General features: G+C 39.2%; 1 protein-coding gene and 1 long non-coding RNA gene across 13 annotated transcripts in view; one reads left to right on the forward strand and one right to left on the reverse strand.

Moving 5' to 3' along the window:
- LOC122568651 (fat-like cadherin-related tumor suppressor homolog) overlaps positions 1-15,621 on the forward strand; it is a 496,717-nt gene that overhangs the window by 268,669 nt on the left and 212,427 nt on the right. The gene's annotated exons all lie outside the window — the stretch shown is intronic.
- LOC122568654 overlaps positions 1,782-15,621 on the reverse strand; it is a 72,215-nt gene continuing 58,375 nt past the window's right edge. The window contains exon 3 of the long non-coding RNA XR_006317170.1: positions 1,782-1,938. This is a non-coding gene — a long non-coding RNA (uncharacterized LOC122568654). The remainder of the gene's footprint in view (positions 1,939-15,621) is intronic.

The raw sequence follows: 15,621 nt of genomic DNA on the forward strand, positions 1-15,621 counted from the left end.
GACCCAACCTCCTGTTCACGAGAACCAGAGATCGTTCGTCTTCGAACGAATTACTCCACCAACGATTTATTTTCCTTCTGATAATTGTAATTTGAAATTATCCCATTAAATTCTACTTTTAATTGAAACATTATTTGTCCCTATGTTTGTTCCCTTTTATTGAAATTTTCTTTTTGAAATCTATGAGCTAATTTGTTTATTTACTAACATTATTAATCGGTAAATTATTACGTAAGAGATTTCAGAAGAAGATAAGATTTGCATACAGTTTCTATGTAATAGATCTACAATATCGATCATCATTTTTGTTGAAATTCATTTCCAAAACGCATTCACGAAAAGGTATTTTGAACAATTATGTTACATAATGCGCCAGTCACAACTCACAAAAGGGAGGAGTGAACTTTACGATATACAGATATCATCGATCATTATATCACACTGATAATTAAGGCATCGCGATGGTCAGCCAGTACGTATTAAGAGACCTAGCGTTTAGATCGACCAGAGCAGTTTAAGTTCAACGAATCGCGTGTCGAGAAAATATTACGACTGGCCGAGTTCCCCCGGAAATCCGCTTCTTTATGCCGACGCGATACACGTCCCCCACGAGGATCCTTTAATCCTCCAAAAACCTAGATAATACTAACAAACAAAATAACTATATAACAACCGCAAACGACACTCTCTAAATAATGTACTCATTAAAATGTCGTATAAAACTCTTTTTAAATCCTCCCTGAAAGCTCTTGGTCACACGTACATTAGTCTGAAAATTTTCCCTGCCACACAAAGTATGCATTTCTAACTTGCGCTCTGCTCGAAAACTCTCACTGCCGCCCTATTATTTCGACGCGTGAGTTAATTTGTTAAAACACCATCGTGAGTCACTCCGATGTTTTCAACGACGAAGTAATTAACTTGATCACTTAGTCACCGACCGATCTAATTCCTATCGAACCCTTTGTTGAGTAGAATTCAATTTGTCTCGAGAACAATTCATTACTCTTTTAGGGCTATAATTCAATTTATCTGTGAAGCAATTTATTCTCGTAAAAAGAACGATGGAATGGTTCGAACGAAAAGCTAATTACGTCGTGAAATTTGATAATGCGCCATGAATAAGGAATTTTCGTTCCGTTTGACGAAAAATCGCGGATGTTCTCCGGTGACGTAACGCCAGTGCGACGTATCGGATATCCGGCGCAATAACTTCGGCTCGCGGGACAAGTTTACGAGGGAACTGTCATGCAATAAAGATGTACAGTTCGGTAAATAGCATTTGGAATTCAATGCAATGTGTGCCGAAGGCATAATACACTTGTAACCGCCATACAGAGCCAATAAAATTTCTCCTGCGTTCTTCGCCCTCCCGAGTGAAGATGTCTGCCGTGAATAATCGTGCCACGAAGTTGAATCAATCGCGCGAACGCGGCTTAAATTCTGAAAGAAGTAGCAGTTTGTTGACCCTGAAAAATACGAATGTCGTTTACAGCTCGAATTCGGACTGGTTGCAGATCACTTGTTTAAACCAGAATCTTTTTCAAGATCTCCGTCTGTTTTGAATTGTAAATGAATGAATTTATAACGATTTCCATTTACCTTGATGTAGCAAGAATATTAAATTTAAAAGAAACCTTCGTCAACGTTTGATTTTTAAAAAATGTTTACAGTAACACGAACGCCACAAATATAATAATAGAATATTTAAAAGAATTCATTTATAAATGTAGCCTTTATTATCACTAGTTTTGCCGTAATATTTTATGCATTCTATTTAAATATCCTTCATCAAGAATTTTCCTTGTAGGTTCTTTTACCCAAGCACCTTGGCGACTTCTCACTGTGAATCAGGTTTACCGTTAATCGCACAAACAACCCGTCTGGCCTCCAGATTTTTTCTTCGTACGTTCCTCAATGTTCAACCATCGCACGTTCCTGAAACATTCAACCAAGAAGATATCCAACATATTCTTTCGAAACGATTTAAATTATACTTCACATATTTTTCACATGCTGTACACTTTTTACACTGTTGCTAATTTTATTTACTATTATTATTGCTTCCTATTCTTCTATTTACATCATATTGCAAACCTGTAATCAGTTTGAATAAAGCTCTTAAAATAATATGATCGATATCGTTGGTAAGCAAACTAAATTCCAGCAATAGAAAAGTAAAACGGTTCGAACAATACAAACAAGACGATACTAAAACGCAGGTGTTTTTTTAAAAAAGGCGTGGCAACAATATCTTTGATCGTTTGCAAAAATAGGCAGGCCGCGTCCGCTGCAACTCTCCTCGAGGAGAGATTTAATCGTCCGCAGCTGACCGAAAATATATATCGCCTAGACGGGTGGTGTACGGAGCTGAAAATTTCCTTAATTTCCCCGACGAAATTGCGCCGACCTCGATGAAGCCGGCTTCGCCTGTGCCTCGCGCCGTATATATCCGAGCATGAGACTGGTCTTTCCACCCTCGAACGAGGGTGATGGCTGGATAGACGTTGCCAAGCCAGCCGGGGTAACTTGAAGTATGCACTTGTCGCATGCAACCTCAACTACGCCGTGTATTTTCGAGCAGACGCGGAAGCCTATCCTTCTTTTCTCCTTTCCGGAATCCTTACCTTCCTTTCATTTTTCTCCCTCAATTATTTAACCCGCTGCCGTTCATGAAATGTTTGGTGTAATTTCGTCTTCCTTGCTTTTTGTATATCAAAGAAATTGGAGATCTTTTATTGTACTTCGTAGAAACTAAAATTGATAGGAAAATTAAAAGTAAACTATGCTTTACTCGTGTTGTGGAATAGAAATTCTAGGCAATTGAATTGACGGATACGAATGATACTATTAAAAAATGTACCGATCGAAAGTCAATATTTTCAAATTTATGACCAATAGTTTTCGGTATTTTGTTAATGGACAGTACATTGTCGCATAAGAAGTGACTGAAGTTCGTGGATTTCTCTGTGTTAAATACGAAGAAAGTTCAAGTACTAAACCTGAATTCTGAAAGATTCTGTCTCTGAGATACAATTACTTTGAAAATCGTTCCCTTGTTGTTGAACTTACAATCTTGTCTTATAGTTGATCACTTTGAGATCGCTTTGTGTTACTTAAAGCGGTTTGGACACGTAGTTGCTCTGTACTCTAGTAATCCGTAAGCACTGTGACGAGAAGTTTCCTCACGGGTAGGTGGATTGCAATGCACCAGTTACACGGTCTTCCTTTGGAATCGTAGTATATTTTGCTTCAGTACAAACGCCTCAAGAATACAGAAGTGCATAGAAGGGACTATGTTCCAACTAGAATTGTTTTATGTTTCTACGTCTTACAGCTTTAATTCTCAAACGCCATTATAAGATTTGACATGATATAAAATAGTAGTTAAAAGTACGAAATATACGAATTTCTATAGTGTGCAGAAATACAATATTCGTTAGTCGAACAAATACATTCTTCAATTACACTGTTCGTGTAGATGTAGCAGAAGATGAAAGTATCAAAAATTCAAATTCAAATTCCTCTAATCCTTTGACATACGATTAAATCTGACAAAATATTCTACACGAATAATACTTAATTTCATCGAATTCTCCATATAAAAAAATGACCAAAACGAAGGAATTTATATCATTTTAGAATTCAATAAAAATTCTTATATTCTTATAGTACGAATAAAAATATTTAACTTGTTGGCTACTGTTTGATTTAAATATTCCAACTTAAAGTTCTTCATTCCGACACCTGCTGCTGTCTGGTCACGAAAAGTGTTAAACCACGTGATTCGTTCAAACTTATCCGAAGTTTGAAAGTGGTGGTTCGCCCTCCGGTCCTTTGGTTCGCTATCGGTTCTCTCCCTTGGAGACACGTGTATCTGTCGTCGCTCCGGAAGTTCTTTTCATCTTTCTTCTCCTCTGCCTCCCCTCGAACGACACCTCGAGAAAAAGTTACGCCTTGGCCAACTTGTTCCCCGAGTTTCTTGTGTCAACCAGCCTCTGTACATGGCTTCCAGCGGCAGTTTGGCGATTGTCAAGGCGGTTTGCAGTTGGTTTCGTTGTCGTGCTAGGGGACTCTCGTAACAGTGTCGAATTAATTGGCCGTCGTCCCGTCAATATCCAGTTTCGCGCGCGTGTTAACTGATACACGAGATTTACGAGGCGAAAGCGCGAAAAAAACCAGATATAATATCGCGCCGTGGTGGTTCTGAATAATGAGTCCGATATCCATAATTGTCTATCAAAACTCGTTCGCGCTCGCGTGCACCTTGATCGTCGATTAACCGTGGCGCAGCGAATCGTTTCTTCTCGATCCTTCGCTTGCTTTAAAATGAAAAGGAGGGAAGAAGTCTAGAGACTTCCAGATTTGTGAAAAAAAAAAAAGAAAGAATTATGCGGGAGTTACGTACTCAGTGTGGGTCAATCCGGTAGGCGTTTAGTCGCGAAAAATCCTACAGGTTTTGTTTAGCTTGTTGGTGAAAGTTTCGTCAGGTTTGTAAGTGACCCGATATCGATGAATAAATTAGTCATTCTCGAGATATATGAATTTCATTGATACTATATCCTTTTATTCTACTTAGAATATAGGAAGAAAAATGTTGACCCGTTATGTGTACGAGATCTGGATCTCTTACAATTTTTTAGAATTTTATTTCTTTCCATGTTGTAAAATATATTCGCCTACTTCACATCGTAGGAAATATTTATTGTTCTCCAATTTACTCACAATGTTAGAACATTCTTGGTACTATTTTTATATCAGAATTTCGATACGAATACCTCCTTCGCAAATTCATAACTCGAAATATTATCTCTCTCAAAGACCAAAAACCAAATGGCCATCGTCCGCAGCCACAGTATCCGACACGTTGCAAGTTTAATCTCCCATTCAAGAATCAACCGCACTCGCGATTTCGTCGTTGTTACACGTCGTTGTGAACGAACCAACGGGACCACCAACGTCAAAAATATCCGCGTATTCCGGCAAACGGTATATGCCGTATGTACGTACTTCGCCTGCGGCGTAGCTCTGTCCGAAAACGAGTGAAACAAACGGCGTTATAGACTCGCGACGATCACCGGCGGTGAGCTCGTAAAACGTCTGGAAACTTGTGTGGGAGGAAACGTCAAAGTTAGTGAATGGTCCATTCAATGCACTGTCGCGTCCGGTCAAACCGGTCCACGATCTCTCGCTGTGTTTATTTGGTACGCTCGCTATCCTCGCGCGGACGAGACTGCGATGTGGAGACCGGAGGAAACAGAGAGGCCGTGAACGACAAGAAAACGAGACACGGAAACACTATAGAGGAAAAACCGACGGAAACGCATAAGGGACAGCGGAGAATGAGCGTTCGAGCACGTTTATCGCGAACCGAGCACGAGAACTTTCTTCGTTTCCAAGTGTTATCGATTCGTCTCGACAGGAAAGGAACACTATCGAAGGACAGGAAGTCCTGCTGTCAGCTCGAATCAGAGCGACGGCAGCCAAGTTCCTTAGCAACACTCTTACTGTTCGAAGACAATGGCTCGTGACTATGGCGCGTCTTCGAGGACCACCGCAGAATATTGTCTTCGTCGCTTGAAGCACAACTCGAATCGATTGGCTCGCGAGAGTTGTCAAGCACCGGATGATTCACCGCGTCGTTAGCATCCTTGACGCGACATGGATCGATTCGCAGCTGGTCGTGGGAAAAAGACAAATTTCATAGGAGCGCGAAAATGGGCCAGGGATGATGAATGTGCATTCCGAGGCTCTCTTCCCTGTCGCGTTCCACCGATCTTTCTTCCGATAAAAAATAACGCCGCGTCCGTGAACACGTTTTTCGGATCGCGCACATGAATCTTTGCGATTTGTTTTCTCTTTTCTTTCTCTTTTCATTTAACTTATTTGGAATTTGTCGAAATTGTCCCTGGAAATCCTCCCAGTTGATAAGTTCGATAAGAAACGTTGCACACGTTTTATATTTCTTAATGCTTTGTATTGTCGTGATTATGTCGAGTTATATCCATTTATATCGGCCATATTTACATTTATACGCAATAACCAGCGTTACCTTTTAGTTTCGATATTTCGAAAGTTAACGTTATGAGTTCATCCGTTCGGCGTATCGACCGAAGGAACAAAACGAGTCGTTTAAAGCAAATATTTCTTAATCCAGTGTCGCGTTTGCTCGTTCGATCGACTTACAATGACCATCATTTTTTCTGTTCCAGGTAAGCCTATGGCAAAACGTTTTTCATTCGCTCGATCAAACTCAACATAAGCCGTGAGTATTTGACGATAAATGCAGGTAAGAGCGTTGGAGCAGAACCTTCAGCGTGTGTTCATAAACAGCGGTTCTCACCCGATTTTCAGTCTACAATTTTGCTATGTTGTACACAAACGAGAAAAGAATCGATCGATTTAAAATATTTGACCAAAAATCGAATCGTGTCTTTTTAAAATTACAAAAAATCGTAGAATCGTGAAATTCGAATTTTTTCTTGATAAAGATACGAGTATATAAAATGTCGCGACGTGTGAAATCATACCGGTTTATACCGTTCTTGTCCGACAGGGCTATGCACTCGCGATCGTTGCGGGTCGAAACGGTATCGAGACGTTGTCCGTCTTGTTTCAAACTGCAAGCTTATCCAATCGAACTCGAGTCGAACGTGCTGAGGGCAATTGTTATTCTCGTATAACTTAATGCCTTAATCAACAATTCAAATCAGACCTCGCATAAAATGCACCAACGACAGCCGCTATCTCTGGGGTTGGATATTTCTTCCAGCTGTAAAATTGCCTTCTTGCTGACTATTGTTTATTTACGGAACTATTGCGTAATCATCAATTATGGATGAAGCTACGAACCGAAGGAGAGGAAAGAATATGACCTACTGAGAGGAATGTTTTGTTGGAATTGAAATTGAAAGGATCGTAGTATAACATCTTAACGTAGAAACTTAGAATTTAGCGTTCTCCTGTCTTTCTTTTCAATGACTGTTCTCAAACGTTTGTTTAAAATTCAAAGTAGAAATCATAATTATTTTCCCGAATGTCAGAAGACACGTAATATCGAAAGTTTTTTTCTTAAATTTATGTCAAAAATTCCTACGGTCAAGAATTACCTTACCCAAACTGCACCAATATTACATCAAGTAGTTAGTGTCAGTCATTAGTCAGACAGAAAGGCAAAAAGAACAATCGTGCACTAGTACCTTTTTTCACATACGTAATATAAGTTGTGCGTAACTTAGATCGACGAAAGACGCTATAACGATACGAAATAAACCCAAAAGATTTCTCGAATCGAACGGATAATAACTTTCGAAATGAGCATTTTTGTTACAAATGACAGACGTGCGAGGAGAAAATCAAAATAAATTCAACAATACGGGAGACCAATCATTGTCAAGATCACAAAGAAGAATGACCGCGTCATAATACCATACAGACATATGTATTCGTCACAATATACTTTCTAATTTCTCAACACCAACACACAGTCCAAAGAATCAGTGTGCAATCCCCTTTGACAGATTCCTTTCGTCATTGCTAAGATCATACACCGTCCTCATTATCGTCACTGTAGAAGGAATAATAATTTGCCGATCGTTGACTGATACAATTACGAAACTTGGACGAGGACGTTGCTCCTTGAACGTAGGCGGAAACATGGTTCTGGAAAGAACGCGTTTCTGGCTTCTGGCAAGCAGAGGAGGGCCGAAAGGCGGTTACACGACTGGACTCGCGCGTGTTACTAGACCAGCGGCGATCTAGTATGCGGATACAGACATTAGCCGTACACGGGGACCGATAAAACGCTATGCGTGTCGCGTTTATTATGCACGCTGTTGGCTTGTCGTGGAATCAGAGGCCGCGTCGTCCTCGGAATCTCGTTCCTCTCTCTCTCTCGATGCAATTCCCCACGGCGTGTTCCGGTTTTACGTAGCTCGCGTGCCCGCCCGCGAATCGCGTGCGGAAAATCGCTTGCCGGCACGCCCGTTAACGAGCGTAATTAACTTACAATCGGTATCACTCGCCAGATTACGAGGTTCGTGTCACTGAATACGATATCATCGATGCTCTTCTTGGAGATTGATTTAAGATATGAAGAGATTCCTCAAATTAATTTAAGATTGAAAGAGATTCTCAGGGAGAAAGCTATCGGGTGTTTAAGTTTTAGTCGATCTTTCTCTTGCGTGATAGAAAAGTACAAATACATGATATTTTCTGTACTCGATTGTTTTGCAATGGTTTTGTAAGCGAGTGCTTTATTTTGTTTGTTTCTTTGTGCGAGGATATTAATTGTAACGGTTAGTGACGAGAATAAGATGAGACGCTAAAATATTCGATGAACTGCTAGTTAGGAAAGCTTGGAAAGAAGCAACTGTTCAGTAATTTTCTTAATAGCTTGATCGATTAAAGTGGTTACTAAACAAGAGGAAGCTCCGAGTCGCGATTCTGATACCATAATCCAGTCGCTGATTACTTCAATTCAAAGAATTTTACAATTTTTCATTTCGCTGTTCGATATAGACTCTTACTGAAGTATTGCTACAAAGAATGCAAATATTTTTCAAAGATAAGTATCGACACGAATCTCCACTTTCGAAGACAATCACACTACATTCTGCTCCAGGTACGAACTACCACTGCTCTACTGCATACCGCAACCAACATTTCCCACAAGAAAAGCCAACAAACTTCCACGTACACCGTTGTAACAAATCTCACTAAAACTATTCACCATAAATGTTCTCTCGTTACAAATCCTGTTCACGGCAATGTCTGTCACGCGATAAACTTTTGCACTCGATCAACCAGCAAGCGATCGAGCGAATAGGCACATAATGTTGCGTTCACACTGAGAACAGAAACGTCGTGATAAAAACTTGGTGATTTGGACATTCTCGCTGCGAATTCGTTAGCGAATAGCTAACGCTTTTTGTCAAGGAGGCGGTATATTATGATAAGCTTGATTTTAAGTTGTTTGCAAGCTCCGCAATGCTACTATTCAAAATACATCAGCACTCCATTTATCTTAAACCATTAAAGAGCGAATAATTCGTGTAATAAAAATTTACTGATTCGAATAACTGAACCTAAGCGCCAGGAATATCAAGTTTTAAACTAAAATTTTGTTGCAATAAGTAAAGTTGAGTAAATAGAGTTCCACTGTAGAACACGTTTACTTTGTGTAGTGAATCCACAACTCAGTCATCTACATATCGGAGCAGCAGCAAGCGTAGCATATCCCTTACTCCTAATATAGTGAACTTAGTTCTAGTATAGTAATCTTACTGCAAGTATAGTACAGTAAACTTCAAACCAGTAAATTTCCATCCACGTATGGTACGTCGGTCTTCGATTCGTAATTAAATTGAAATCGGCAGTTGATATGAAATTGATGATGATAAATATTGTTGCGAAAGTAACGAAGGTTGGAAAATAATTTTCTGATGAAGGAAACAGAAGAGATGGAATTACATAGCGCAAATGAGCAGTCGTAAAATTCGACATTTCTTAATTACTGAATCATTGAAAAAATCACTGTGTTGTTAATTCGTTAATATACGTTATAGATTTGTAAAGCACTGAATATTTTTCATTTGCCGTTGAGTATTTTTAATTCAAACAATATTTTTAAAACGGAAAGTACCTACTTTCGATCACGATCACCATGAAACAAACGATACTCAAACAGTTCCGATCAATGTGAACGCTGCATAACGTCATCCCCTCGTCACAAGGTCGGAAAAAAATCGGTTGGACGCAGCAGCCACGGCGTTTAAGCTTCGATAATTGAATTCATCAATATTAAGCCGTATATTTCATATTAAAAATTCAGGCTTGCCCACGCGTAGCTCGGTTCCGCGTGGGCGGTTTGTGCGAGCTTGGAGCCTCTTTATCTCGAAACCGCCTCGACCCTGGGATCGAACGACATTCGAGGGATCGTTACAACTCAGATAGCATCGAAAGAGAGTCGCGTTATTACTGCGACGGGATGACACTCGTGTCACGCATTTTATGCACGCGATGCCAGCCGTGAAGCGGAAAGTTGACGTTCAAAAAGGGTCGACGGGCGTCGAAGCGATTTTCATTCCAGGTGTTTAAAAGGAATCGGACATCGGTTGTGACATGGCATACTGGCTACTGTGCTGATCGTAACGGGGACTGGTATTAAGTTCCAATTGACGTTGAACTTTTTCTGACAAAGATGCAAAAATTTAGAGATTACGAAATTTCATGATATGCAAAGATATACAAAATATCGCAAGTGCGCGGCTATTATAATAAAGACAATGAAGTGGAAATATTTTCTGTAGCTACTGAATGACGAAGATGAAACGAATCTCTGTTTAGATCCCATTTTTCTAATTTTATAAAAATATCTTTTTATAATAGTAGAAATTTCTAAGGAAAATTTTACAGAATTCTTTCTATAATAACAATGTGTTATTATAAAATCGAGATTTTTATGAAATCTGATTGCACAAATCAACGATGTTAACAAAGCAAAAACTCTCATTTCACGAATGTATTGTTTGCTATGCCACGTCATATTCAATCTTGGACGCAATATGTCACAATCAATCGTGAACGCGTTACCAAAGAACGGCAATCAACCGACAGAAACGTATCGAATCGTGACAGTTCATTCGCTCATCGTTGGGCAAACGTTTTTGGCATTTCACGTATGCGTTGTATATAGAGTTATTACAACTGCCACGAGTCGCAATGATTTTGAAACAAGATTTATCGGCACTATATTCCATGCATGTTTGCGCGAGAGAAAAAGCTTAATTTTTGTCAACCGCTATTTTTTGCTTGATGAAGGCATAGTTCTGAAACGTTCTCGTGTCAAACAGAAAATGAAAGTTTGAAAAACATTAATCTTTTTCCTCTCTATACGCGCTTAAAAAAGGTATAAGATAAAAATTGCTAATGAATTATTACTATGCTTATGTATAATCATTTTTTAACAATACAATACGATGCGACGTAAATCGCCACTGATAAAAAAAAAGGAAAGAAATTGAAATGACAATCAAAAAGGAGAATCGATATCTCCTGTAGTTGCCTTAATATTTCGTAGCTCGTTTTCGAGTCGCCTCGACGAAGAACGTCAACGTTTCCTTGTCGTTTTTACCTCGTACGAAAGTCACACACTTTATCCAGTTTCGCCGTACGAATCGTAATTAATTTCGATGGGAACGAATCAAGAGATTTCACGGACGTCTCGTTCGCTGGCAAGAGATGCGGCGCGCGAAAAAATAATTTACCGCGTGGCTCGATCGGACCGGATCGGGGCAATTTACGAACGGGTGAAAGTCATCGATTAATTTAATGACTGACGGCGTCGACTTCGTGTTCCCCATCGGCGTGTCTCGGCCAGGTTCGTTCGTTCGTTCGTTCTTAAAGGCGACAAATAATTCTCGACCGAAAGTAGAGTGTTGCACGCAAGAACATGTGGTGAAACTCTTTCCTCTCGCGGCGTTCTTTCATACGGTAAATTAACGAGGCGCTTCCCCCCTCTAGGCAACCAGTAAAATCGCGTAAAATGCCGGCGTCCGATTCGTAAATAAATTATTTATATCGCACACCCGGGGTAAATTACAAACGCTGCCAAGTAAAACGGATTACGCGCATCGTCTACGTTCAACCGTAATTAAATCATAAATTTCTCGGTCGTAAGAATCCATTGGATTCCCTGCTACGTCTCTTTATCGTTTCGACCGACCGACTCGTTAAGACGTGTAATTAAATTTTGTACAAATCGACGGGTAATTGTTCATTATACAGCTGTTTTAAAGCGAACCGCATCACGCTCCATCTTGCGTCCGTCGCTACTCATCGGTCGTTTGCTCGTAACAGAAGGTGCGAATGTATTCTGTACAAATCGTATACACCGTGTTTTATCGTTGCGATTAAAAGCATACCTAAGTGTAAAATTTGTCTGCGTTATATTTAAGATCAAATCAAAAACTTATCAAGTATGAGCATATTGTCGATTTTATAGTGGCGTTACGATAATATAAATTTAACTTTAGAATGGTTTCATAACTATGAAACACGATGCAGTTACAATTAACGGTGTATAGATATTTATAAATTTAACTCGACATATCTAATAAATTATTACAAAAAACACTGTGCTGTTGGTGCTGCTTCCGTAAGTCGTAAGTTGTTGAGCCCGTGTGTATTTACATCCAGATATCAACATACAATTTTCTTGACGTAAAATATTAAACGTCCAGCTCATTTATTGTCACTCCTTCTACGTTAGTAATTTCACCTCTTTCACATTTTACGATGAAATAATATGAATATGGGATAGAAAGCGAGATGCAAACAGAGAGAAAAAGTAAGGGAGCGTTAAAAAGAAGAAAAGTTGGCCTGCAAAGAGAGACGTTTTTGCTGTTTATGAGAATTATCCGATTGCACGAAATGTCATCTCGTCTGGACATTGTCATGTCGTTTCGCTCGATGGCACCGTTTAATCCGTGCAACGACGTATCGCGATCGTTTTCCCGATACTTATTCGTCGTCCGGTTTTATTGTAGCCTCCCCTTCTTTACATGTTGAAATTAATTAGAACACCGATATGGCTGGATTAACGACGTTCCGCTTGACAGGCCACTGAGATAGCCAATTTCTTCTTCGTTTTCTTTCTGATCTCTCAGTTTGTTTCCATGTTTTTTTTTTTTTTTTTTAATTATCATGGAGAATTCAATGAGAGGTGATTAAGCGTTATGGTAATTTCTTTCCTTTGAGACGATCGTCTTTATGTTTTTTATTCTATCACGAAGATCTTGAGTGATTTTAACGAACGGATGATAGTGTAGAGCTTCTTTTTTTCAGGTATGATATTTCACAATTTTTTCCAATTTTTTAAACGTAATTTATCATTTCCTTTATCCTGCTATCTTGTACGTGTTTTATTTGCCATTAAAACATTCAATGTTGGTATAAGAACCAATTTTTAATTATGCATTGGATTTCCCGTTGAAAAAATGCCGTATAATGTTTCTTCTTAACGTAGTTCATATTCCCTCGACTTTTCGCGTATATTTCTTCCATAAATAGGTAAGAACATCCGGATATTTAAGTAACTGGAAAACAAACAAATCCAAAATCCATCGTTTTAACAAGGAATGCAAATTTCCCTTACACCGGAGACTATATTTGCACATATTTATAATATCAGGCTAAACCCCTGCTTCTTCCAATAACAAAAACGTCCATGTCTAACTACCCAAACTTTTATATCGGCATAACAACACCATAAAAAATACCACTTGCCCGGCCATTCAGTCGACCATGGTCCCTAAAGATTCTCAACGAATTCGATATCCCCCCGACTGAAAATCGGCCGATTCGCCCAACGAGGGGAGAACGCTGAATGAATCGATAAGAGCGAGTAGCGCGTGGGACGAGATCGCCGGCAACGTACTACACGCCCGTCTCATTTCCCGTCCTTTTCTCTTTATTATCCGGTTTTTACCCATCTGTATTTGGAATTCCGCGTAGAACCAGTTTACCTTATGTTCCTTCCCCTCTATTTCACTCTGATTCTCTTCCTTTTTCTCTATTCGTTCTGTAACACAAATAAAATCCTCGATTACCAACGACGGAATAATTTCTCGATAATGCGCGCGGAGTAAATGTGGAAAATATCCCAGCAGTGTTTACGTCTTAGGTTTTTAGAGAACGTATTTCAATAAATTTCGAACCTGTAATATACTAGACAGGTATAATACTAGGCTATTTTGCACGGCTTTTATTCGGATGGCACATTGACGCTAACACGCACGCGAGGAAAAGGCATGTCGTTAACCGCCAATTACTTGGAACCAAATCTAGATTCACGATGACCCAAATGACTTAACAATTTCAAGAGTAGTCGATTTATCTGTGACGCATCCTATCCTAACTTTACGTTCCGAGCTTTCCTTCAACCGTTTCAGCTGCATACCACTTCTAACGTACAAACACACGTAGCTATCTCTAAATACCATACACAAATAAATTACCAGAATTACGAGCATTAATGGTTGGTATTTAGGTTTAATTGTCGCAATATAATTAACCAACGGTCTAAGATCCGTAGAATCTTTGCTACTTCCTTTAGACAAAAAATTCACACTCTAAGAAGCAATTTTTCTGTTGTCCACTAGAAGGAGTGGCAATTACCGGTAGTTTAATCGTGCTGGTTGATTTATGATCGATATAATTATTCGATTACGCCGGGCTCGATCGTCGAGCCGGTTTTATTACGTCCCGAGCGATGCTCCAGCCTCAACCTCGATACGCGTAATTAGGCTAGAGACGATAGCGATTTTAATTGGCTTAGGACACACGGCCAGTGACGAACGATTCAAACGGATGGAGAACAGTCGGACGGGATGCTCGTGCTCTCGTAACGAGATTAGGCGAAATAATAAAGCGCTGCACGCGACCATGACGCGTTAACAACGCGTCGAGAGGATATTTCGGCCGCGACGATTGCCGTTTTATTCCTGCACGAACCTTCGTCGTTGCTTGTTGACGTTAGGCTCGATGCGTGTGTTTCTGCGTCTCTTCATCTCTTTCTCTTTGTTCCATCCCAATTAGCAGCGAGTTTGTCGCGATCTCCTCGCTTGTTAATCTCTTGAGAACGATGACGTGTATCGTGTTGAATTCAAAATGATGGATCTTGCTGCGGTTAATAGCGATTCTTAGGTAATTTAATCGAATTGGATTTTTCTGGATCGATGGTGAGATTGGATAGATATTAGCCAAGTGGTAAGTAAGGCTGGTTTCAGAGAGGAAATTTAGAATTGATATCTTTGATCGTGATTGCATTATTAGTCTGTAAAGTAGAGCTGAGGTTTATGATGGTATAAAAATACGGTGCGCGGAGATGAAAGACATCTATGAGTTTATAGCGTCACTTTAATACTGGTATTTCAAAGTGTATCTACGGAAAGGATGATATAATATTGAAAAATGTTCAAAGAATGTTGAAAAACCTCTCGAGCGAACTAATTAATTCAATTTAGAAATCCGCTCAAAATTGAGAAATCCAGAAGAAATACTCTTATCAGCTAGTTGTATGTATTATAAGTTTCGTGTGTTTTTTATAGCAAATGAAAGATTACTTGTTTATCGATTGGAGGATTTAACGAAGGATTTAAAGTAAAGATATATCTATCGCTTTAATTATTGCAAATTCGCCTCTCGAGTATTTATGAACTGTAAGCATTACTGAACGAAATATCTCCGACGGAAGAAATAATATAGTATTAAAAATACGTTTATTACTATTTATATCCAACGAGCATTCTCATTGAAAATCTTAAATCTCACTATTGTCTAAGTTTCAATTCGACAGTGCAATCTCTTCCATAATTAAACTTATCTTTGTATCTTGATATTTCATTAATATTTAATACCCTCGTTTGTATAAAATTTCAATTTCATCCGTAGTCGCAAACAATTGCTTTTGTCATACAAATGACGATGTAAACGAGTATTCGCTGTAAACAACCGTTTTGAGCACTTAATTAAGGCGAGAAAGAATTTTGAAATAACTTTAATAACGCGGTTTAAAAATCGATTCCCTGCCAAAATTTCTCTTTTTAATCGCAATCTATT

The sequence above is a fragment of the Bombus pyrosoma genome, linkage group LG6, assembly GCF_014825855.1.
Source record: "Bombus pyrosoma isolate SC7728 linkage group LG6, ASM1482585v1, whole genome shotgun sequence".
NCBI lineage: Eukaryota > Metazoa > Arthropoda > Insecta > Hymenoptera > Apidae > Bombus > Bombus pyrosoma.